The sequence below is a fragment of the Schistocerca americana genome, chromosome 1, assembly GCF_021461395.2.
Source record: "Schistocerca americana isolate TAMUIC-IGC-003095 chromosome 1, iqSchAmer2.1, whole genome shotgun sequence".
Lineage (NCBI taxonomy): Eukaryota > Metazoa > Arthropoda > Insecta > Orthoptera > Acrididae > Schistocerca > Schistocerca americana.
In genome coordinates this window covers 916,628,892-916,654,656 of record NC_060119.1, presented here as the reverse complement: position 1 = coordinate 916,654,656, position 25,765 = coordinate 916,628,892, and the positions used below count along the sequence as shown (strand labels likewise).

The 25,765-nt window shown below is 40.5% G+C and overlaps 1 long non-coding RNA gene across 1 annotated transcript in view; it reads right to left on the bottom strand.

Annotated features, from left to right (window-relative positions):
* The window catches only part of LOC124547736, a 100,907-nt gene extending 85,743 nt beyond the window's left edge, over positions 1-15,164 (bottom strand). Inside the window, exons 1-2 of the long non-coding RNA XR_006967695.1 lie at positions 15,053-15,164; positions 3,653-3,817 (exon numbers count right to left, since the gene is read on the bottom strand). This is a non-coding gene — a long non-coding RNA (uncharacterized LOC124547736). The remainder of the gene's footprint in view (positions 1-3,652; positions 3,818-15,052) is intronic.
* Positions 15,165-25,765: the final 10,601 nt, after the last annotated feature.

Sequence of the window (25,765 nt, the reverse complement as noted above, 5' to 3'; positions counted from 1 at the left end):
TTGTTATATTTTATTGATACTGAACAAATGCACATTTGAATTTTGGGACAGTTGAGGTCTCTTATGCAACTATTCCCAACTTTTCTAAATTGCAATTTTGTACACATGCTTGAGGTATGCTTCAGTGATGAATCTGTATTCACTGTGATGGAAGCAAGCAGACAGTATGTTTGTTGCACACCTGGAGAACAGTTCAAAACTGAGTGTGTGCAGCAATGTGTGAAGCGTCCAACTTCCGTTATGATTTGGAGTGTGATGTCCGTGAAAGGTCCTAGCAGATTACACATTGTTGAAGGGGAAATGAGGCAAGAACAATGTAAAGAAATCCTTGAAATGGAACTTTTTCCCCAAATAAATGAGCGATTTCCTAATAAAGATGCCACTTTTATGCATGATGGGGAACCTTGCCACAAAGCCAAAAATGTTTCCAAGTACTTGGAAGGAAAACAAATGAAAGTGTTGCCCTGGCCAGGGAAATTTATGGGCTATTGTGAAACAGAGAATAAGGAAATTTACAATAACCCCCAAACAGGATCTCATGGAGAAACTGGAGGAAATCTGGTACCATGACAATGATATTAAAGTGTCATGTGAAAAGCTAATAAAACACAATAAAAATGTTGATTAAGAACAAAGGCATGCTTACAAAGTATTGAATGTACAAATATAATCTGTATGTGGATGTAAATGTGTAATAAATGTAAAGTTTCAGAAAAAATGTCTTTAGTCTAATAATTTAAACTTGTTGTAGGAGGGTAGGTTCCAGGTAAGAGACTGAAGGTGTTGGTCTACAAGAGCAGATGTTCTCTCAGTGGGGGCACAGTAACTGGTCACAATGGGGCATTCTGGCTGGTTCAGTTTATGGACTTTAGGAAGCATTTAGAAGGTATGACTGCAGGGAGTTCTAGGGGTGAGCTGACAGACGCACTCCTGGGAGAGGTCCTTGGATGGGCCTATGGATCTGAGGAGTGACTGGAGATCCTGCTGGATTTTTGGAATGGGGTCACTGTGGCAAGGTTTGTAGGTGGAAACATCTTACAGTTGGCAGAGTCCTTCTGCCAGGTAATCCTTGCAGTTCAAAACAACAGTGCTGGAGCCATTGTCCACAGGTTGGATTATAAAGTTAGGGATCAGTTTTAGATGGTGGATTGAGGTTCTTCCTATGGATGTAAGGTTAGTTTGCATGTTGATGGATTTGGGGAGTAATGGTGAGGCAAGGTTCAAGGTTAAGAAATTCTGGAAAGTTAATGGCAGATGACTTGAGGGCAGTCAGGGTGGATCACAGTTGGAAGAGTGAAATGAGTTTGGCAGGGTTCAACAATGGTCTTTGATTGTTTCTGATTGGTAGGGCTGGTGGCAAAAAAAGTGTTTCAACTGTAGGGGCCAGAAGAAGGAGAGAAGGTCTTTAAAAAGTCCTGCATTATTTAATTTGGGAGTGGGACAAAAGGTGAGGCCTTTGGAAAGGACTGATATTTCTGTGGGGTCAAGGTTTCTGGAGGAAAGGTTCATAACTTGTTACAGGTCTGTTTAGGTTCTGGATTCTGTGTGGTGGTGGGAGGGAGTTTTGGAGGGTGGGATAAATGTAGTAGGTCTGTAAGACAGGGTTTGTCAGCTATGAGGGGACATGGGGGAGGTTTGGAGGTCGTTGTAGAGGTGGTGGAGAGGAGTACTCCAAGACAGGAGTAGGAAGTGAGCAAGGTGGAGAGGTTTTTGATGTGGTGTTGTGCATGTTGCTCTGGTTCATGGAGGGCAATAGTTTTAGTGTGTGTTATGGGTTCCAGGAAGTTGGGATTGTATAGCAGGAGAATTTTGGGGATGGAGGGAAGGTACTTCCAGGAGGTTTGGGCTTGGCTGGTATGGTTTTGCGGGACTTAGTTGGTAAGGGGTTAGGACTGGCAGAATCCGAACAGGTGGAGGTCGTTGTTGAAGGAGGGGTTGCAACCAGAGATGGGTAATTTGATGGTAAGGCCACTTGGGTGGATTCCATGAGCCAGGCAACAACACAGGAACAGTATGTGTGACTGGGTTCCAGCTAGGAATAAGGAAACTTTTCTGTATTGATGCAGATGGATTGACACAGTTGGACTGCTCTCATAGACCAACACCTTCAACCTATTACCTGGAACCTACCCTCTTATGTAAAAGATACCAACCATTTCCTCCACCTGCTCTCCAAAGTTCCTGTCCCTTTACCAAACGTTGCCCTGCTCGTCACTATTTATGCCGCCTCCCCTTACACTAACATTCATAATGCCCATGGCCTTACCGCTATTGAAAACTATCTTTCCCAGTGCCAATAGACTCCAAACCAACAACCTCCTTCTTAGTTGCCATGAACAACTATATCCTCAACCACAATTACTTATCCTTTCAAAGCATTACCTACAAAAAAATCTGAGGTATGGCTGTGGGTACCTGCATGGCACTATCCTATGCCAACCTATTCATGGGCCATCTAGAGGAATCCTTCCTAAACACCCAGAATCCTAAATGATGACATCTTTGCCATCTGAATCGAGGGTGAGGACAAGCTATCTACATTCATCCAGAACCTCAAAAACTTCTCCCCCACTTGCTTCGCCTGGTCCTTCTCAACCCAACAAGCCACCTTCCTAGATGTCAACCCAACAAGCCACCTTCCTAGACGTCGACCTCCACCTCAAAAAATGGCTATATCAGTACCTCCATCCATATCAAACCTACTAACCACCTGCCATACCTCCACTTCGAGAGCTGTCGCCTGTTCCATATCAAGACGTCCCTTCCATACAGCCTATCCACCTGTGGTGGTCACACTTGCATTGATGAGTGGTCCTTCTCAAAATATATCAAGGGTCTCACTGAAGCCGCAATTATCCTCCCAACCTTGTACAAAATCAAATCTCCCATGTCTTATCTATCCTGTCTCCCACTACTTCCCAAAGTTCCACCGTACAGTCACAGAGGAGCATTCCCCTCATAACTCAGTATCACCCAGGGCTGGAGCAACCGAATTACATTCTTCACCAGTGTTTTGACTACATCTCATTGTGCCCTGAAATGAGAAATATCCTCCCCATTATCCTTTCCACCCCTCCCACAGTGGTATTCCAGTGTGCACCAAACTTACACAATATACTCCTCCATCACTACGCAACCCCTGCTCCCAACCTGTAACCTCATGGCTCATACTGCTGTAAAAGACCTGGATGCAAGACCTGTCCCATACATCCTCCCACCACGACTTACTCGAGACCAGTCACAAACATCACCTATCCTATCAAAGGCAGCGCTACCTGTGAAACTAGTCATGTGATCTACAAGCTAAACTGTTACCACTGTGTTGCATTCTACGTGGGCATGACAACCAACAAGCTGTCTGTCCACATAAATGGCCACTGACAAAATGTGGCCAAGAAACAAGTGGACAACCCTGTTGCTGAGAACACTGCCAACATGACATCCTTCATTTCAATGACTGCTTCACAGTCTGTGCCATATGGATCCTTCCCACCAACATAATAAAACATAAAATTTAATTTTTATAAATTTGGAAATGGTATTTATACATTATCAGAGGACTCAACACATAACATTTAATTAAAAGTGGGGTATGTACTTTACGATTAGATACCACTGAAATAACTGTCATTAACAACATAAATTGCCATACCATTATAAACACTCCTATATAGAAGGTAGAGTCATCAAAATTGCAAAACAGAAAAGCAGTATATGAAAGTAAGACACTGTGATCATCACAAGCTGTTGTGTTGTGTACCCAGTCACATCTCTTAGATGGTTCAATTTTGAAAACATTCTGACAACTGTGCTCCAGCTGAAACAAAGAAAATAAAAAAAATAAACTTTCTTAATTTTTAATGATGCATATTAAATTTAATTACTAGAAATTAACATGTTATTATAAAATTACAGCAAACTCTTTCTTAAAATAGTAACATACTTTTAAAGTAAATCAATCTGAAAGGCAGAATATTTTCAAATATCCCATAAGTAAAAGGTAAATGTCTAACTCTCCTTCAAAGTATTATCTGGATTTTGAACTACACTCCTGGAAATTGAAATAAGAACACCGTGAATTCATTGTCCCAGGAAGGGGAAACTTTATTGACATATTCCTGGGGTCAGATACATCACATGATCACACTGACAGAACCACAGGCACAAAGACACAGGCAACAGAGCATGCACAATGTCGGCACTAGTACAGCGTATATCCACCTTTCGCAGCAATGCAGGCTGCTATTCTCCCATGGAGACGATCGTAGAGATGCTGGATGTAGTCCTGTGGAACGGCTTGCCATGCCATTTCCACCTGGCGCCTCAGTTGGACCAGCGTTCGTGCTGGACGTGCAGACCGCGTGAGACGACGCTTCATCCAGTCCCAAACATGCTCAATGGGGGACAGATCCGGAGATCTTGCTGGCCAGGGTAGTTGACTTACACCTTCTAGAGCACGTTGGGTGGCACAGGATACATGCGGACGTGCATTGTCCTGTTGGAACAGCAAGTTCCCTTGCCGGTCTAGGAATAGTAGAACGATGGGTTCGATGACGGTTTGGATGTACCGTGCACTATCCAGTGTCCCCTCGACGATCACCAGTGGTGTACGGCCAGTGTAGGAGATCGCTCCCCACACCATGATGCCGGGTGTTGGCCCTGTGTGCCTCGGTCGTATGCAGTCCTGATTGTGGCGCTCACCTGCACGGCGCCAAACACGCATACGACCATCATTGGCACCAAGGCAGAAGCGACTCTCATCGCTGAAGACGACACGTCTCCATTCGTCCCTCCATTCACGCCTGTCGCAACACCACTGGAGGCGGGCTGCACGATGTTGGGGCGTGAGCGGAAGACGGCCTAACGGTGTGCGGGACCGTAGCCCAGCTTCATGGAGACGGTTGCGAATGGTCCTCGCCGATACCCCAGGAGCAACAGTGTCCCTAATTTGCTGGGAAGTGGCGGTGCGGTCCCCTACGGCACTGCGTAGGATCCTACGGTCTTGGCGTGCATCCGTGTGTCACTGCGGTCCGGTCCCAGGTCGACGGGCACGTGCACCTTCCGCCGACCACTGGCGACAACATCGATGTACTGTGGAAACCTCACGCCCCACGTGTTGAGCAATTCGGCGGTACGTCCACCCGGCCTCCCGCATGCCCACTATACGCCCTCGCTCAAAGTCCGTCAACTGCACATACGGTTCATGTCCACGCTGTCGCGGCATGCTACCAGTGTTAAAGACTGCGATGGAGCTCCGTATGCCACGGCAGACTGGCTGACACTGACGGCGGCGGTGCACAAATGCTGCGCAGCTAGCGCCATTCGACGGCCAACACCGCGGTTCCTGGTGTGTCCGCTGTGCCGTGCGTGTGATCATTGCTTGTACAGCCCTCTCGCAGTGTCCGGAGCAAGTATGGTGGGTCTGACACACCGGTGTCAATGTGTTCTTTTTTCCATTTCCAGGAGTGTATATGCAGTGTATGACAGTATTTCCTCATAAAATATTTTGAAGTGTGAACTAAAGTCAATTTTTGCATAAGAAAGCACTCCAGCACAGAGCATGAAAAACCTATGCCCATGAAATATTTGTTCCTATCAGTCATCCAGGTTTTACAGATTATCAAAAAGCTTTCAACTCAGCAGAGATCTGAGCAATCAAAAATGCCCTTTAAAATGCCAGGGCAAATTCAGGGCATATAAAGATTCTGAAATACATCTACAAAAATGCAACAATGAGAGTTACAGTGGATGAGGATCATATCATCAGTAAGATCACAGTCAACAAAGAAATTCACCAAGATGACAACATCTCTCCAAAACTGTTCACCTTTGCATTGGGAGATATATTCAGATCCCTAGACTGGAATAATAGATGATTTAAAATCAATGACTCATATCTGAACCATCTGCACTCATAAGTGAAAATTCAGGAGAACTAAAGAGCGTGATACAAGAACTAAAATTTGCTCCTGCAAAGACTAGCTTGGAAATGAATATCTTGACCAACAAGGATGTCCCAAATAACCTGAGAGGCCAAGGTCCATGATATGTGCATACTACCTGGTACAACCTACAGCCTGGAAGCTATAACTCTAAGGCAAATGCTCATAAACTAAAGCAAACAAAACAAATCATGGAGAAACATATGCTAAGAGTTAGTCTCAGGGATAGGATTTGATCAGAGGATATTAGAAGGAGAATAAAGGCAAAAAACATCCTTTAGAGAATTGCAAGACTGGATTGGCAATGGGTCAGACATGTATCTCAACAAGATCACAGTATGTGGACCCCTGGAATCGTTCACTGGAGAGCATGTGGCAACAAGAGATGCACCATAAGACCTCTAAAAGAGATGGCTTGATGACGTGAAGCTTGTGGATTGAAGACAATGATACCAGGCATCTCAAAACCAAAGACAATGGAAGTATATGGAAGAGGCCTATATCCAACAGTGGCTGAGATAGGCTGAAGAAGAAGAAGAAAAAGAAGAGTAAATCTAAGGAGCTGACAAAATTTGAAACTGCGAACTAGGTAAGTTAATAAATGATTAAGTGAGATTCAGTAATTGATACAGATGAGCTGACTGCCAAACTGTTAAGGAAATATGATGCATCCTAGAAGCATCAGTTAAAAGAACTTCTAATGTCATGATAAATGTAATAATGTTTGGGGTAAAAGGACATTAAACCAGTTTCAAAGAACCAATTTGTGCAGTGTATCAGTGCACATGAGCGGAAATGGAAATTGAGCATTTGGCGTCATTGGCCAGGAGGCCCCTTACAGGGCAGGTCCGGCTGCCTAGGTGCAGGTCTTATTACATTCGACGCCACATTAGGTGACCTGCGTACCAGATGGGGATGAAATGATGCTGCAGACAATACAACACCCAGTCACTGAGCAGAGAAAATCCCCGAGCCAGCTGGGAACCGAACCCGGGCCCCTTAGGACGGCAGTCCGTCACGATGACCATTCAGCTATAGGGGCGGACAGTGCATATAAGTGAAAATGAATAACAAGAGAATTACACAGCTAACCTGAATATTCAACATAAACATTTGGTATTGGTGCACTCATACAGAGATCAGTGATGTGCATTTGAAAGCTAGTATGATAACTGTTTTCTGTTATGTGTTACTGTGCTCCTTGCATTGATCTGCTATAGGTGAGTGGTTGCCTCGCCCTAATTTTAAGTACTGCACCACCCAGGTATTTCCATTGTTGTTACACAAGTAAGAAGATGTTATCTAATTGTACAAAGAACTGTATATACTAGTTGGCACCTGAAAGCTGTAAAATAAATTGCACAAAACATAACATATATAACAGTAATAAAACAGAATATCACTGATGTTCTCCTCAAAGAACTCTACTCTAAGTGGAAGCATGAGTGTATTGTTGAAGAAAATAATATAATAAAGGGTACCTCACAGACTCACTGTTTATTGTGCAATACTGAATACTGTACAATAATACTGACCATCTGAGATCAGTATTGACAGTCTGAACTGTACATTGAATAAGACTGCAGACCTTTAAAAATATCTGCGTGCCTTAGGGGCTAGCAGTTAGCATTGCTGGCTGGCATGCCACAGGTCACCAGTTCAAACCTCATCACCAGCAAATATTTGTTATTTATATTAATTGTTTCTGGAAGGTTCTTGGAACTTTTTATGCTTGTAATGTTCGCATATTCTGGAATACTCTATGTTTGAACAAATAGCAGCAGCATCCACTCAGGGGTTCAGTTCTGTTCTCACTGTATTCTGGAGGCTGTCAGTGCTATGTAGCTGTACTTCACTGATGACAGTGTTTTTTGATTTGGATTTGATTCTGCTTATGATATGACATGGTTTGGTGGAGACACCAGTACATCAAAACATCCACTCACATGCCTACAATTAGGCAACATAAAAGCCATCATTTACATGGACAGGAACCAGAATAGAATCAGTACTGTTTTCCCAACATCCATATATTCAGGGACCAATGGATTCCTAGTCAGCAGTAAGTCAGCTGCACGTCAGGCATCCATCAATGTTTTCCCAAAAGTCTGGTATGGACCCAATGAAGTGGATGAGAGGATTTTTCCAAGTCATCAAACATAACAGGAGGGATGATATAATTTGTTTGGCGAACTTGTACTTTTACTGGACAGCACACACCAGCATGGTTTGAGAACAAGGAAGAGAAGATCAATAGCTGGGTCAAATTCCATGATCATTTGAAGAAAACATAATGGTGACAATATACTGCAAGTTCACTCAGAAGAAGAATAAACAAAGAACAGAGTCCAGTGTCATGGTGAAATAACACAGTTGTACATATAGAATCTTTCAATCCTAAGCAAAACTGTGAATCTGAATGTGACAGAAGCTGACAAAATCTCACAGTTGATAAAAGAAGTCACAGATTACATGTACAAAGCTCTTCTGGTAAGGGATGTTAAACTGAATTCATAAAGTGGTGCCAGTGCATTGAGAAAACGCAAAAGAAAAGATTTAAATGGAAGAGGTTTGATCTATTTCCAAATGTGAGCTCTATGGCAGTTGTGGAAGACAGCTATGACTTTGCCTTTCTCACACTCCAGGCAGTGAGAGAAGATATAACAGTTTATCGTGGCCAGAGATGTCAGAATTACACAAGAGATAGTGGCCTTGATGTTGAATCGCTACACCAGGAGATAATAAAGTACATCAGGGAAGCTTTTCAGCACCAGCTCTCATCCACCAACCAAATATGCCATGGAGAATGGACAGGACCAGTTTGGACTTTTGCCACAGTCGTCAAACACAATCAAGTATCTGTCCAACATAGGACAACCAACTCCTCCTCCAAGTATAACACCCTGCAGAAGACTAGACATTTGGAGGACAGAAGACAATACACTGATCATCTTTCAATGTGGATGCTCTGGACGCGTATGTCACTGCAGAGAAACAAAATGAGAGTTCGGCAACTATTACGTCATGAGACATCAACCACTTATAACAGAACGTAAAATCATTTATGTCAGTAATTTCTTTACGTGTAATGTTTTATGTTAAATATAGCCTTTGACTGCGAGTTTAACAGCTAAGAGACGGTTATCTTTGGTCATGCAGGAAGGAGGTGGATATTTGGAAGAGGTGGTTGGCGGTCTTTGGATCTGGAGCGTGGGTTGGAGGAGGTGGTGATACAGATGTGGTGGCAAACAATGTCTTATTTCATTTTATTGTAGAAGTGTTAAATGTGAATAAATGAATTAAATAGTGATGTGCAAAACTAATCTAACGCTTGCTCTCTAAAAATCAAAATACCACGTCGCCCTACAAACCAGTTAGTCTCATCCAAACACAAAGAAAACCGCGGGAACTTCGCAGTGGAATCTCCTCTACACTTCACGAAGGCAACAACGCAGCCATCGATATGAGTTAAGTACCAGACTGTTCATATTTGTTAACGACCTCGGACTATAAATTTGAATCTCCTGTAGTTCCTGAAGTCACCATGTGGACAAAGGAGTAGGACAACTTATAGACTGTGGAAATTTTAGGAAGAGGTCTGTTAAACTTCGGGGCTCGTCCGGGATATTACAGTTAAGTGCGATGAGACTAATTGTCCTTTGTTTGCAGGACAGTATAAACTTTATAATTCGCAAAATATGAACAACATTGTACACGTTTCCTGGACCAGAAAAAGTAGTGTGAGAACCAACAAAGTGCTGGCTTATCGGAGAGGTGGACCTGTGATCGACGTCGTGGTGTGAAAAGATAAGTACAATTCTTTTTGTTTTAAATTTTTTGTCAAGACTGTGTCCAAACACGTGGTGTCATAATGACACTATCAGAAGAAATTAAAAAGGAAGTGAGAGAGATGTTAGACTCGAACGTGTGTAGTGTTAAGTGACGATCCCGATGACTCACAAACCGAAAGAAAACCGGATCAACAGGACTGGGTAAGGTTACTCTTTGCCAGAATGGGACAAATGCAGTCCGAATTAACAATGGCAATGAATTCAAATAGTGAATTTCTAGAATCGAAAATAAATGCATCCAGTTAATCGCTAGAAGCGAAATTAAACTTAACTAGTGAATTGCTGGAAGCAAAAATGAAAAGCAATGGTGATGTACTGAAAGAAGAGATCTCAATTTTAAAACTTCAACTAGGAGAAAGTTTGAAGGGCATGAACTCCAAAATTGAGGCTATAGAAAATAAGTTTGTGACCTTAGAAAATAAATTGGCCACAGTCAGCTCAAGTCAAGGGAAAGAGATTGAAAGGTTAACCTCAGCTCAAAGAACTGTGGAGGAGAGGGTAGACAAATTAAGTCTAGATACAGAATCAAAAGTTAATTCCTTAGATGCTGAATTAAATAAGATACAAGAGTCTGTAACATGTAATTTAAGTGTAATAGACAAGAGATTCACAGAAATGCAAGATAATTTTGTGTCTAGAAATTTACGTATGAATGGTGGAAGTGTGTGGGGTAATTCACCTGTAAAAAGTTTTCCTTGTGATAATTTACACCCTGTAGACTTTTTACAACATTGCTCTGACAATCTTGTTCCTGGTATGTCTGATAATCTAAAGATTAAATTTGTCAAAAAATTTCTTGAGGGAGAAGCTTTGTCTTGGGCAAACCAACATTTTGATGAGTGGAAAACATATGATGATTTTCAGAAGAGTTTCTTAAATACGTTTTGGTCTGAGACTGAACAGGGTAGGATAAAAAGTGAATTTTTAAATGGGCCTAGTTTCAGGGGCAGAAACCACTCAATGAAAAACTTTTGCTGGGATCAACTTAGGAAATTGATGCATCTAGATAAACCCTTCAACGAAATGACGCAAATTGATGCCCTTAAAAGAACGTTACCTGAAAGAATACAGTGGGAATTAGTGCATGGACCTGACGACTGTTTAGACCAGTTTTTAAAATATATAGACAAATTAGACAGGGCAATGGAGAGAAATGTGCAACAGTTTAGTAATGGAAACCATTACAGTGGGAGGTGGAGTTCTGATTACCGTGGGGGGAACCCTAGAAGGGATGATAGAGATTTTCGGAATGAACAGCAATATGATAGAACAAGAGAGTACAATGGTAGTGGGAGAGGGAGAAACTGGGAAAACAATGGTGTAACTAGGAACAACAGATGGGAAGGTAACAACAGAATGAATACAAATTGGAGGAGTGACAATAGAGGTAGCCATCCGGAAAACTCCGGACCGCCTCAATGAGGGTCCACAGCTTTGGGGCGAACAGATTTAAACATAATAGGACCACTAACTTTCACACAAAACCAAATAGTGTAAATAACTGTACCATTAACAAACAGGTTAAAAACCAGGAATATCAAGTGAATCATATAAGTTTTGATAAAAAAAATTTGGGATGCTATGTGGCACAGTAGACCACCACAAAATAAACATAGGAGAGATCAAAGTTCTGATTCAATTCTGGATGAGGAGATGTTAAGTGATTTTTACAGCTGGGCAAAAAGGGGAGAGCAAAGTAATAATGAAGAGAGTAATAAATGTTTTAGTTCAGAATTGGGGTGGTTGTTCACACAAGAAGGTAATAGTGAGTCAGCTGATGATAAACCTAAGCAACAGGAAAAAAGAATCAACCATAAAAAGTGAGAAACAGAGAGAAATAGATGAATCTGGCAGTAAAGTGTACCATAGTAGTGATGATGTTAGTATTATTGATGTGAAAAGTATGGTAAGCAAACCAGAAGGCGAGTACAATGTTTTTATTGAAATAAATAATTAAGTGTTGAAACTTGATGATAGTTGTGGTGATGAAGCAAAGGAATATGATAAGAGTGGTGAAGTGACAGCTGAAAATCAATTGTTACATGTCTGTCCTGATCAGTTCATGGTTAATCAAAGTGGTGATAACAAAAGTGAAAATATTGTGAAAGAATTAGTTTTGCGTGATATTATTGAAAGTAAAGGAGGCCAATTTTTAGAAATCCTGTGGAACCAGTATAATGAGAGATGTAGTAGCAAAGTGTTTTGGTATCATCTAAGTATAATTAGTAGAATTTCATGCTCACAACAAAATCACTGAACGTAAACACAGGTCACGTGGAGACGACCCACCTCCCCACCACAAATCAGACTGCTCTGTGCATCAGGCCTGGATTTACTATATTTCCGAACCGGGGCAATATTGGGTAGTGGCATCAAGCCACACTTCTGTAACAAGAAGCGGGAGATGGTACTACTCATAAGCGATTCAACTACGCATGCATAAGAGCCCACCCGCAACTGCTCAAAGGAATCAAACAGTTGTCACGTCACGCTCATCGCAGGGAGTTTGTTGTTATGAAGCATTGCATTGTCTTCCAAAAGCCTTTGACACATTTTGCTGTTGGCAGACGCTTGTATGAGCACTGTGTTTTGTTGTTGTATACGGCGCATTTCCTTTGCAACTAAAGTTTTTTTTTTTCTTTTTTCGTTGCTGCACTGTTATTCTGCAGTAGCGGGGTACAGTAATATCCTTTGTTAGCGTATTGGTTCTTACCACTCAAAATCACAAAAATTTAACTGAAAACTAAAACAATGAAAAATTCCCGGTTCTTTCTTGGTTTTCTCCCGGATGAAAAAATTCCCGGGTTTTTCCCGGATCTCCCGGTTGTCCCTGGTCGTATACACCCCGTTTACCTGCATTCCATATTCACCATTTACCTACTACTTTTCCTTCTATTCCTTTTCCTAATATCGAATTCCAGTCCCCCATGACTATTAAATTTTTGTTTACCTTCACTATCTGAATAATTTCTTTTATCTCATCATACATATCATCGATCTCTTGGACATCTGTGGAGCTATATGGTGTATAAACTTGTACTACTGTGGTAGATGTGGGCTTCGTGTCTATCTTGGCTGCAATAATGCATTCCCTATGCTGTTCATAGTAGCTTAAGCGCTCCTATTTTTTTATTCCTAATTAAACCTACTCCTGCATTACCCCTATTACATTTTGTATTTATAACCCCATATTCACCTGACCAGAAGTCTTGTCCTCCTGCCACCAAACTTCACTAATTCCCACTATATCTAACATTAACCTATCCACTTCCATTTTCAAATTTTCTAACCTACCTGCCCAATTAAGGGATCTGACATTCCACGCTCAGATCTGTAGAACGCCAGTTTTGTTTCTCCTGATAACGACGTCCTCATGCGTAATCCCTGCCCGGGGAACCTAATGGGGGACTACTGTACCTCCCGAATATCTTACCCAAGAGGACACCATCATCATTTACCACACGTCTGTCTGGCCTCTCAACAGATACCCCTCCGCTGTGGTTGCACCTATAGTACCTGTATCGCTGAGGCACACAAACCTCCCCACCAACGGCAAGGTCCATGGTTCATGCGCTTTATAGTAATGCAATTTGAAGGTTCTCTGAGCTTTTCTACTCACGTAAATTACGAGAATACTTCTTATCAGACATGAAAATTTGTTTTTAATTCTTGTACTTAATTACTTTCGTTATCTTCAGTTCGTTTAGATATAATTCATTACTAAGTAAATAACTGCGTGAATGTGATTGTAATTTTATCGTATGCTACATTCGTTTGTTTCCGAGTATGAACCCTTGCTTTCATAGATTGCCTGTAGATAGCGTCTTAGCCTTACGTCGACGTCATTGCTCAAAGCCGACGAGTGAAATCGGACACTATAATTTATCCAACTCGACTGCAGGAATCTCTTAGTAGTACACAATAAATATAGGCCTACGAATATTAACACTTCGACATAATGCGGCATTTTTCACGCATCTCAGTGTTTACGACGTCATACCTCTTGAACTGTGTTGTACAATGACATATTTGTGTAGGAACATTCAGAAGCATAATTGGATACTGTCAACGAAGTATGATGCGAACAGAGTGAGTAACAAAGACGTAACAGATTAAAACGCATCTCAGTGTTTATAATGTCATAGGGTATCTCCTGTGCCATATAATGGTATAACGTGACAGGTACGTTTAGCGACATATGTGGATACTGTCTGCAAAATGTGTTGCGAATAGAGTTAGTATAAGAGAAGTAATAAATGTAAAAGTCATACGCACTGCAGCAGTCTCTCACGCATTTCGTTGTCTATGACATCAATCTCCTGGCTATCATAGATAGGGTGGTTCTCACCTCCACAGTGATTGTTGCAGGCCTTTCTTTATTGCTACCGTGGTTTCTCAGTTCCAATGAACACACAAAAGATCAGAAACGCTGTGAAAGATACACGAAAATACTTCTTTCCAGGCTAATAAAAAGGTTGGAATCTACTCTCACAGACATCTGGATGCACCAGTACGGCAATACGAAAGTACAGGCAGCTGCAACCATTAATAAGCAAAACCACCACCCTAATACGTTCCCATAAAATGGAGTTAACTGACTGTGGACGTTCATTTTAATATTAAACATCGACGTTAGCGCTTTTATATATCGGCATCGTCCAATACTGTTGCATAAAAATTTTACCGAATAACCGAAGCCTACCACTTCGCAATTCCGTCATAATTTATACACCTTCCGAAGTATCCAGATGCAACACGTCCCACTGAATAAAAAAGATGTACAAATTCGTAACATTTTATAAATACGTAATTTGCTCAGCATCTTATTCGCGATATTTGACTTTCAGGCAGACCCAAGCAGAACACGAATAGGCACTCTTAAATTTTCCCTCGTGTTGTTTATAATAAATTGTCTGGTTTTAGTCTGTTGTATGAGCAACCCATGTAGTTATGAGAAGACTAAATTCATAATAATAAATTTAAGTAGTCCAATAATTAATTATTTGAAACACCAAATAGGCCTGTACAAGAACTGGCAGTGCAAATTTCTGATTACTGCTCTACAGTTTCCAGCATAGCCCAAACCTATTTATCTCAGCAACACAAGCAACGAATTTCTCTTCCTGAATCAACACCCGTACTGCAACACGTCATCTCCATAAAAACAGGCTCTATAAACTTTAGCTAAGAATGGCTCACATATTACTATGTTCTCAAAAGTTATGCAGAAGCGTATTTAATAGTGAGAAGAAGATTTACCTTTTCCTGTCCTTAAAAATTCAAGCTGCGGACGTACAGTATTTTGAAACGCAGGTATTCTTGTTTAGACTAGTGAATTGTTAGACGTAACAACGACTTTAATATTTTCTCAATGAAAGTAGTGTAAAGATGTGATTTAACTTTACATACCGATACGTATCTTTAAGTACCGGTAGTTTTCTTTTGTTTTGTTTACTCGATATACTACATATGCTAATAAACTAGTACTTTTCTTAATTTCAGAAGTTCTCAGAATTTATCGTCTACTTTCCGAAAAAAACTAACTGCTATTCATTCGTGCAAAGAATATTACCTGCCGAAAGGTACGTGATCAAATGCATAATGGTGAAAAACAATACCGTAACCGTAAAGAGCCGTGGTCGGATGAATACTTTTGAATCATTATTTGGTGTTCAGAGAATCGTTTCTACCTAGCCACCAAATATACATTTTTTTTATCGAATCGAGTATCCAGTAGAGCATAAAATATAAAGGATCATATCAGTAATACGCAGTAAAGTTAACTTCAACCTATACCTGTCCTATACATTTATTCCAATCTTCTCAGTGAAGTTACTAATTACTGTATATAGATGAATATCTTTAGAGGGTGATAAGTGAGTAGCTGCTAGATGAAGTTGATAACGCAATGAGTGTGTCGATTTAAAAAATTCTTCCATTCGTTGTTAGACTTGGTACAAGAAAAGAGAGCGAGATTTACATTAGTGGCTGTCTCGAAATTACACTCAGAAAGAACTATGTTAATTCACTATAAATGACGTTGGAAGGAAAATGGTTTATGCGAAGACGAATTATGGTTGTCGTGAAATGGTTCAATTGCGCCCTCTTGATTTGAGACAGTAGCGGGGCGTAAAACTACGTTTTTGTTGTTTATATTCGTTCCATATCTCCTGCCATTGGAGTAGAGCAAGATGCACGACGTCATGCACATAATTTGTATACAGTCTTTTGTAGTCAGACATACTGCATGTTGATACCACTTGTTTAGCTGAGACGTCCATTTCCTCGTATTATATACCAGTGTGAAAATGTACCCGTAGGAAGATTAATAATTTGTCATTTTTATGAAAGCGATTAATTTCCTTAATGACATCCAGAATACATCGGTTAGGTGATTTGTTCCAGCACTGATGCTCAGTGTTTTTGAGGACACTCTGGGAATCTGATACAAGCAAAATCCTGGAGAGTGAAGTTGAACATACAAATTTTAGGTCTTGAAGTACCACGGCCTCTGCTGCGAATATTGAAGCTTTCTTCAGTAATCTGTATATCTTCTGGACTTGGAGCTGTGGACAAACATAAGCACAAACATGCATCCCATTCCTCTTACAAAGCTGTTGATAAAGACACGTGAAATCTGGCCACTTTCCTTTAAGGTAGGAAGAAGTTGAGTTCATTAAATGTATTATCCCAAGCGATCCGTTTAAAATAATATAATGGTACTTGAAAGCCGGCTACATCTAGATCGTACTCAAACATTGGTAACAGATTTTAGCATTTAATATCTGAAGTTGTGTGGGACCACGTGTTAAAACTAGAGCAGATTGGAGGCTTTTTAATTCTTCCATTAGAAGCTGCCCTGATACATTGAATGCAGTCTCTATTTTTATAGACTGAGCTGTCCTTACGTACCACGCCTTGAATAAAAAATTTATCAGCAAGCATTTGTCGTCGAATGTTAAGGGGCATCTCCTCTGCCTCCGCTTACTAGCGCATTTGTAGGTGCCGATCGGATTGCTCCTTAGCAGGAACGAATGGCTCTGAATTGTAGTTTCTAATTTAGCAAGGTGTCCTGTGTACCAGTGTGATACAGTATATATCCAAAATCGATGTGGGATCTAATAATGTCTCAGTACATGTTGAGGAGACTTTGATGTGCACTTCAGCAGACGCAGGTGCATGAGCGAATTTTATTCACGTCATGTTCACATTCAATAATCGAAGCTCCAATACGACGCGCCCAGCTCCACTTTGAATTAAAAATTTTACACCGGATTGTAGCCTGAGATTGATTCTTGAAACTGTAATTCCCCCCCAAAAAACTTCGTCATTTGCCTTAACATCAATCGATTTAGAAAATGGGACCATCATTGATTTCTCCGCCGAGATCTTGTGATCACTAGTGAACATGCATTTGTGGTGTCACCGCCAGACACCACACTTGCTAGGTGGTAGCTTTAAATCGGCCGTGGTCCATTAGTACATGTCGGACCCGCGTGTCGCCACTGTCAGTGATCGCAGACCGAGCGCCACCACACGGCAGGTCTCGAGAGACTTACTAGCACTCGCCCCAGTTGTACGGACGACTTAGCTAGCGATGCAACACTGACGAAGCCTCGCTTATTTGCATAGAAGATAGTTAGAATAGCCTTCAGCTAAGTCAATGGCTACGACCTAGCAAGGCGCCATAGCAATTGATAAGTTATCGTATGAAGCATGTCTCATCAAGAACGATGTATACAAATGATGGATTAAAGTTAAGTATTCCAGCAGCTACGTACTTTTCTTTATAGCATTCATTCCGTATCCTGTTTCAGACCTCACGCCATCCTGCGTGAGCTTATAGCGTGCATTTCGGCCTTCTCTAGCAATATAACAGCATTTATATGTGTCAATTATAGGTATAAGCGCATTCAGTTTGGCTGTGGAATATACACATGTATCATAGCCACATTGCAAAATTTTTAAAGTCAGAGAAATTGAGTTTCCTAATCCGTGCGTGTAAGGGATGTGTAGTAAGGGACTTAAAATTGCTCCTAATTTAGCTAAGAGACGGGGAATATGTACATAGTCGTATATTCCTTTTACATCGAGTAACTCTGCGACCGCAGTTTGTTTCTTATGCAATGCAGTTTTATATATCCATAGTGAGTGAATACAACAAATTGTCTGTGGTTCCCTTCCTTTTTCTGAATATATATTGACACTGGGACATTTGACAGCTTTATAGCCACTATCCTAGACTCCTATTCAGAGTTTTTGCGACAGATGATAGCACTATCAATCGATAGCTATAGTAGACTTTAGGGTCTGTTCTTGTTTTTAATACTGGTAAAATTACTTGCTTTGTCCAGGACAGGGGTAGATCCTGTATCATCCAGTAACGACTATAACCGTTCAGAAGCAATTATTTCCTACAATGTGCATGTTCTCTAGCATCGAATAATGAATATAATCTATATCTGAACATGTGCGTCTTGAAGGTTTACTGGCTTCATTGAGTTCATCTGTAGCAGTATTGCCAATTCCCGTGAATACGCTGGATTCTGCCTAGGAGGGGAACGGTGTTTCATGACCATGATCTCTTTTTTCTGTGAAATGCTGATTCGAGCTGCTGTTTCTATAGAATCTGTTAATACTTGATAATCGTCGTTTCAATTGACTGTGTAACTGTGCATCTGTATGGGTTCCAATTAGCTTCTTTAAATATCCGTTTACTGTTAGCATAACATATGTGCCTAGTATATAACTCTGTTTATATGAATCGCTGGCCGCGCAGTATTAGGCGAGCGGTCTTGGCACTGCAGTCATGGTCTGTGCGGCTGGTCCCGGCGGAGGTTCGAGTCCTCCCTCGGGCATGGGTGTGTGTGTTTGTCCCTAGGATAATTTAGGTTAAGTAGTGTGTAAGCTTAGGGACTGATGACCTTAGCAGTTAAGACTCATAAGATTTCACACACATTTGAATCGCTACTGCCAGGTGATTAGATCCCATGTTATCAGTTTTGACATGTCTGTTAGTAATATCAGTGAAGCATGGTGGGCAAATTGTAATATCAATAATGGAAAGTCGGCAGAACGGAGAAGGAAATCATAGTGGGTGATCAATAGTTGACGATTACCAGGGGTAAAATACAGGGAGCGAAAGGCTATTTACAATTTGTACAGAAACCAGATGGCAGTTATAAGAGTCGAGGGACATGAAAGGGAAGCAGTGGTTGGGAAGGGAGTAAGACAGGGTTGTAGCCTCTCCCCGATGTTGTTCAATCTGTATATTGAGCAAGCAGTAAAGGAAACAAAAGAAAAATTCGGAGTAGGTATTAAAATTCATGGAGAAGAAATAAAAACTTTGAGGTTCGCCGATGACATTGTAATTCTGTCAGAGACAGCATAGGACTTGGAAGAGCAGTTGAATGGAATGGACAGTGTCTTGAAAGGAGGATATAAGATGAACATCAACAAAAGCAAAACAAGGATAATGGAATGTAGTCGAATTAAGCCGGGTGATGCTGAGGGAATTAGATTAGGAAATGAGGCACTTAAAGTAGTAAAGGAGTTTTGCTATTTGGGGGGCAAAATAACTGATGATGGTCGAAGTAGAGAGGATATAAAATGTAGGCTGGCAATGGCAAGGAAAGCGTTTCTGAAGAAGAGAAATTTGTTAACATCCAGTATTGATTTAAGTGTCAGGAAGTCATTTCTGAAAGTATTCGTATGGAGTGTAGCCATGTATGGAAGTGAAACATGGACAATAAATAGTTTGGACAAGAAGAGAATAGAAGCTTTCGAAATGTGGTGCTACAGAAGAATGCTGAAGATTAGATGGGTAGATCACATAACTAATGAGGAAGTATTGAATAGGATTGGGGAGAAGAGAAGTTTGTGGCACAACTTGACCAGAAGAAGGGATCGGTTGGTAGGACATGTTCTGAGGCATCAAGGGATCGCCAGTTTAATATTGGAGGGCATCGTGGAGGGTAAAAATCGTAGAGGGAGACCAAGAGATGAATACACTAAGCAGATTCAGAAGGATGTAGGTTGCAGTAGGTACTGGGAGATGAAAAAGCTTGCACAGGATAGAGTAGCATGGAGAGCTGCATCAAACAAGTTTCAGGACTGAAGACCACAACAACAACAATGTTCATCCAAGCTCTACCACTTCTATCAGTCCAGTCTCCACCCTACACAGCATGGTAAGAATTCAGGTCTCCACTCATTATAAAAGGGGGCCTGATTTTATTAATTAAATGTCTCCAGTCATCCTCCGCAATTGTGGGGAGCCTTACACTGTGGTGATAAGTCATGGAATAACGATATACACATATACAAATGGCGCTAGTATCGCATACATAACTTATAAAAGGGCAGTACGTTGACAGAACTGTCACTTGTACTCTGGTGATTCTTGTAAAAAGGTTTCCGACGTGATTATGGCTGCACGTTGGGAATTAACGGACTTTGAACGCGGAATGGTAGTTGGAGCTAGACGCATGGGACATTCCATTTCGGAAATTGTAAGGGAATTCAATATTCCGCAATCTACAGTGTCAAGAGTGTGTCAAAAAATACAAAAGGGTTGCCTCTCACCATGGAGAACGCAGTTGCTGGCAGCCTTCACTTAACAACTGAGCATAGTGGCAATTGCGCAGGTTTGTTGGTGCTAACAGACAAGCAAGACTGCGTGAAGTAACCACAGAAATCAATGTGGATCGTACGCCGAACGTATCCGTTAGGACAGTGTGGCGAAATTAGGCAATAATTGGCTATGGTAACAGATGGACGACGCAAGTGCCTTTGCTAACAGCACAGTATTGCCTGCAGCATGACTCCTCTCCTCTCGTTCAAGTGTGACGCAGACCCCACGAAGCCAAGTTGTCAACAAGGCACTGTGCTAGCCGCTGGTGGCTCCATAATGGTGTGTGCTGTGTTAACGTGGAATGGACTTGGTCCTTCGGTTGAACTAAACAGATCCTTGGCTGGAAATGATTATGTTCGGCTACTTGGAAACCATTAGCAGCCATTCGTGCACTTCATGTTCTCAAACAATGATGGAATTCTCATGGATGACGATGTGCCGTATCACTGGGCCACGATTGTTCACAACTGGTTTGATGAACATTCTTGACAATCGGAGCGAATAGTTTTGGCCACCTAGATCACCCGACAGAATCGCATCGACCATTTATGGGGTATAATCGAGAGGTCAGTTCATGCACAAAATCCTGCATCGGCAAAAGTTTCGAAGTTGCAGAGGACTATAGAGGCAGTATATGGTCCAACGTTTCTGTAAGGGGCTTCCAACGACTTGTTGAGTGCATGCCACGTCGAGTTGCTGCGCTATACCAGGCAGGAGGAGATCCGACATAATAACAGCAGGTATCCCATGACTTCTATCATCTCAATGTATGCGGAGACCATTGTAAAAAGATTAACTGCCGCTTGAATTTGTACTGCAACCATTTCGGTTTCGTCATTTCTTCAAGGGAGTGTAATTATCTTGTTGTCAAATAGTATTTTTTATTAAAATGGCAATGCCTCCCTTCACATGTAGACGCTCTTTCCTTACGACAGAATACTTTATTATTCTAACACTATATCGTGACTTGAACCATGTTTCACATAAAATAACTGTATCAAGCTGTTAACTCCCTTTGTAAGTTTTTTTTATGTTAGGGTTTACTGACCTTGCGTTCCATTGTAACATTTGTAAAAGTTTCATGATTTAAAGTTAATGAGACTAAAATGTGCCCATTATTAATTCCCTGGTATCATTTTCCTTCATGTCCTTATTGTCCGCCCCCGGTAGCTGAGTGGCGCTGGACGGTACCTAAGTGTGTTCGGTCAGCCGGCCTCTGTAATAAAAAACTGAATGGAAGGATCAACAAAAACGAACTTTGACGGATCTCATGTGACGTCCGCAACGACCAAACCCAACGATAAAAAAATAAATAAATAAAAATAAAAAAGTGGTCAGCGTGACAGAATGTCAATCCTAAGAGTCCGGGTTTGATTCCCGACTGGGTCGGAGATTTTCTCCGCTCAGGGACTTGGTGTTGTGTTTTCCTAATCATCATCATTCCATCCCTATCGACGCACAAGTCGCCGAAGTGGAATCAAATCGAAAGGCTTGCACCTGAAGAATGGTCTACCCGACGGGAGGCCATAGTCAGACGACATTTACATTTATGTTCCAATTTTGTCTCGTGTTTTGTATTATCATATCAATTATTTTTATTATTTTCTCGATCATTTTTGCAAGTTTAGACATCCCGTCTAGTTACCAAGAGTCTGATGATTTGTTAGTCTGTTCTGCCATTTCCAGATGTCGTAGATCATCTCTATAATCACCTTTAGAATCCAGTATGTTTGTGTCTGGCAGTGGTGGGAATAGTTTTAAGCTTTCCGTCTGGTTCCCAAAAGTCTGATGTGGTTTGTTAGTCTGTTGTACTATCTCCAGTTGTGTACATCATTTCAGTAACCACCCTTGAGAATCCAGTATGTTTGTGACTGGCAGTGCTGGGAGTAGTTAAGAATTATTATGTGGAATGCTGGCAGTTGGTGAAGGAGAAATACCGAACATAGCTAGAAATGGCTGACGTTTTCCTGTGACAGAAGCATATGCAGGAGAGCGAGCTGTATTCAGCACATCTTTGAACTCTGTTTTATTGTATGTGATGAGTTCTTGATCTCGTCGTCTAACTTGGTATTCTGGGCATGACCTACTGTGGATATATGATGGCATGCACAGTGTGTACATAGAACAGTGGGAGAAGAGCAGGCTTCCACTGGATGCTGTCCACTACACCTTACACATCTTAACTATGATTAACATTGTTTGCTAAAGTGTAGAAGAAAGTTATAACAGTGACTGACAGGTTGAATATGTAAGTCAACAAGACATCTCTTTCCGTGTATTGACGCTGACTCCAGTAACGGTTGTGAATCAAAAGTAAACATACAGATTTGTGATATCACTGTTTGATCTGAACTTTATTTCTTGGTAATTCTGCACACGCCAATAAGTCGGAGAAAAAATTGTACAATCTCGAAAATCTCTACTTATACAACATACGTATCATCTTTTCTAATTATTCCTTTTTGGTGAACAACAGAGGAGGGAATGTAGATTTCTATATTTTTGTTCTTTATTAATTTTTCATTAACTGAAAAAAAGTCTTTGGTAAAAGATTTTAGTTTTACTTTATTTTTGCCAACGGAAGGAATGTCGAAAAGATTCCCTAAAGCCATTGGGTGCAAATGACCTATGTTTTTGTGCAGCCTTTCCATATTTAACACAAACAGTCCGGTATCAGTAGGTCTGTAAAAATTAGGAGATCTCTGAAAACGTGTGAAACTCTCCTGAAATATATAGCTGACAGTTTGATGAATGGGAATAAAACCCATATGAATCGTTATAAGCTATCTGTCCGTGTAGAATTCCGCTCAGGGTTACCTTCGGATGTTGATTTTATGTTTCTGATAAACTGACTAACCTTATTATGACTCTTACTTTTCCTGCCTGAGAAACTGGAAGGGTCTTGTTCTGATGGAACCATCTTTAGTTCCCTATGAGGAACCCGCTTTTTGTTGAGCACAAACACCATCAGGTGGTCCACATCTTCCTTCTTGCTGTCCTGATGTGATATTGAGGTAATTAAGTTGTTAAACGCCTCAGATGCTGATTGCTTATTTGGTTTGTTAATGTAGCTTATCTTTTGCGAGATGTTATTAAATCTCATGTCCTCAGATGGAGTTCTTAAAGCACGGGCTGCATTGGGAATATTTGCCAGTGTTTTGAGGTTTTTGGAGCCGGCCAAAGTGGCTGTGCGATTAAAGGCGCTGCAGTCTGGAACCGCAAGACCGCTACGGTCGCAGGTTCGAATCCTGCCTCGGGCATGGATGTTTGTGATGCCCTTAGGTTAGTTAGGTTTAACTAGTTCTAAGTTCTAGGGGACTAACGACCTCAGTAGTTGAGTCGCATAGTGCTCAGAGCCATTTGAACCATTTTTTGAGGTTTTTGGAGGGTCATAGTAATCTTCCTCGTGTAATAAAACGTGGCGAAAATGTTTTTGGCAAAGTTTGGGATGTGTATCGTTGCTTAACACAAGAAAAACAATGTTCAATATACCACTTCTTATTACAGATATCCTCCACCAAAAAAATTACGTATCTTGTGTAATCCCAGGTACTGATTCTTGATGCTGCCGTAGGTTTATATTGATGTTACTGCGTCGCCACATGGGATTTATGCAATAGATTCAATAAGTTTCAGTGCTTCATGTTCGCAAAAGATTTTATTTTGCACACATTATGTTCAGTGGCAAACTTACAAAGTTTGATTACATGCTCTTGATATAAAATTTGGTCTGAGACTGAAGTAAAACTTACCAATGGCGGTGTACAAATCGCCTCTATTTATGTGATTTTTAACAATTGCTGTCATTGTTACATATTTAATTTTACATATTAACAATTGGAGTTTTCACATACATCTTTCCAAATTACATAGGAAATTACATGAAATAAAAGTTAATACTTTCGTTCAAAGACGGGTAACAATCTGTTTCTATTAAGACTACAAATTATATGTTTTATCATTGCAACAATACATTTCCTGATATGCGTATATTATGTTACTGACTTAAAGGAAAATTATCCTATCATTTTCAGGCGAACAGAGCGATTAGTTTTATTGAATGAAAGGCTTAGATTCACTTAATTAAATTTTCTATGAGTAAAATTTTACATTTCTGTATGGTTGTAAGTACAGTTCTATTAACTAACAACATTTAGAACATGAGCATGTTTGATTCTGAAAGAAAAATCTTCGTGTCGTATTTCTATTAGGGGTGCAAGTAGTTTTTAGTTTAAAAACATAAAAATATGTGTCTCTCAATGTGTTGGAAATATCGGAACTTTCATCGTTAATTACTCCAGAATTACAATAGCAAAATTGTTCCTACCATGTGCCTGTAGTTTGTATTGTGTGTAAATTATGATGGTGCATTAGTTTTTAATCCAATATGTTTCTTTCATTTTATATACTGGTGAGACACAATGTAAACAATGTCAAAACAACAGTTTAACTTAGTGTAAATTACTAAGTTACAGCACAAAGAATCTTCAGTCTATCATGATATTCGAATACAGATAACCAGAAACATGTATCCTTCATTCTATATACTGGTGAGACACAATGCAGATAATGTCAAACTAACAGTTTAAATTGGTGTAAATTACTAATATTACATATATGCCCTCTTTGGAAGAGAGGACATGAGATTGGAATAGGATAAAAGATTCCAGAAGGGGCTGTGTTATTACACTCACCATACTCTCTGTCATTCATGGCGGAAATTTCACTTTAAATATTTATTTCAGGAGAAATCAGTTTGTTTCATCTTTTTTTGCGACTAAAGCATACTCTAACTACAAAAACATTGGTTGCTAATCAAGTTTACTGTTCAAGAATATTACAAGTAAGTGTTGTGTAAATATTGTGCATGTACAAGCTATCTTGCCTGAGGGGAAGGATGGGAATGTGGAGGCAAGAACCTTTTTTATTCTTTTTTATTTTATTTTTTCAGCTATATGCAGTATATTATGAATGTTGTCAATGTGGACATTTGTTATTGTACTTTGTACTGGGTAATAGTTTATTAATACATTAAGGGTGTAGAGGAGGTTAACAATCCCTGCTTTTGCCTAAAACTAAAGGTCATCTCTGCAGAGAAACTTAGTCTAGTTTCATTTTCGCTTAATTTTATGAATTTAATGATATACAATGCAATATCTTATGGGTGTAATCAAATAAACACACAACTTGTTACAACCAAGAATAATGGAGTCATAACAACTGTTGACACATATGACAATAATATAGATGACCATGACTACAACGAGGGTGAAAATCGTATGGTTTTCACATCTGTTTTAATTTCATTCAAAGCAGAAGGTGGTTTTGTTTCTTTAGGT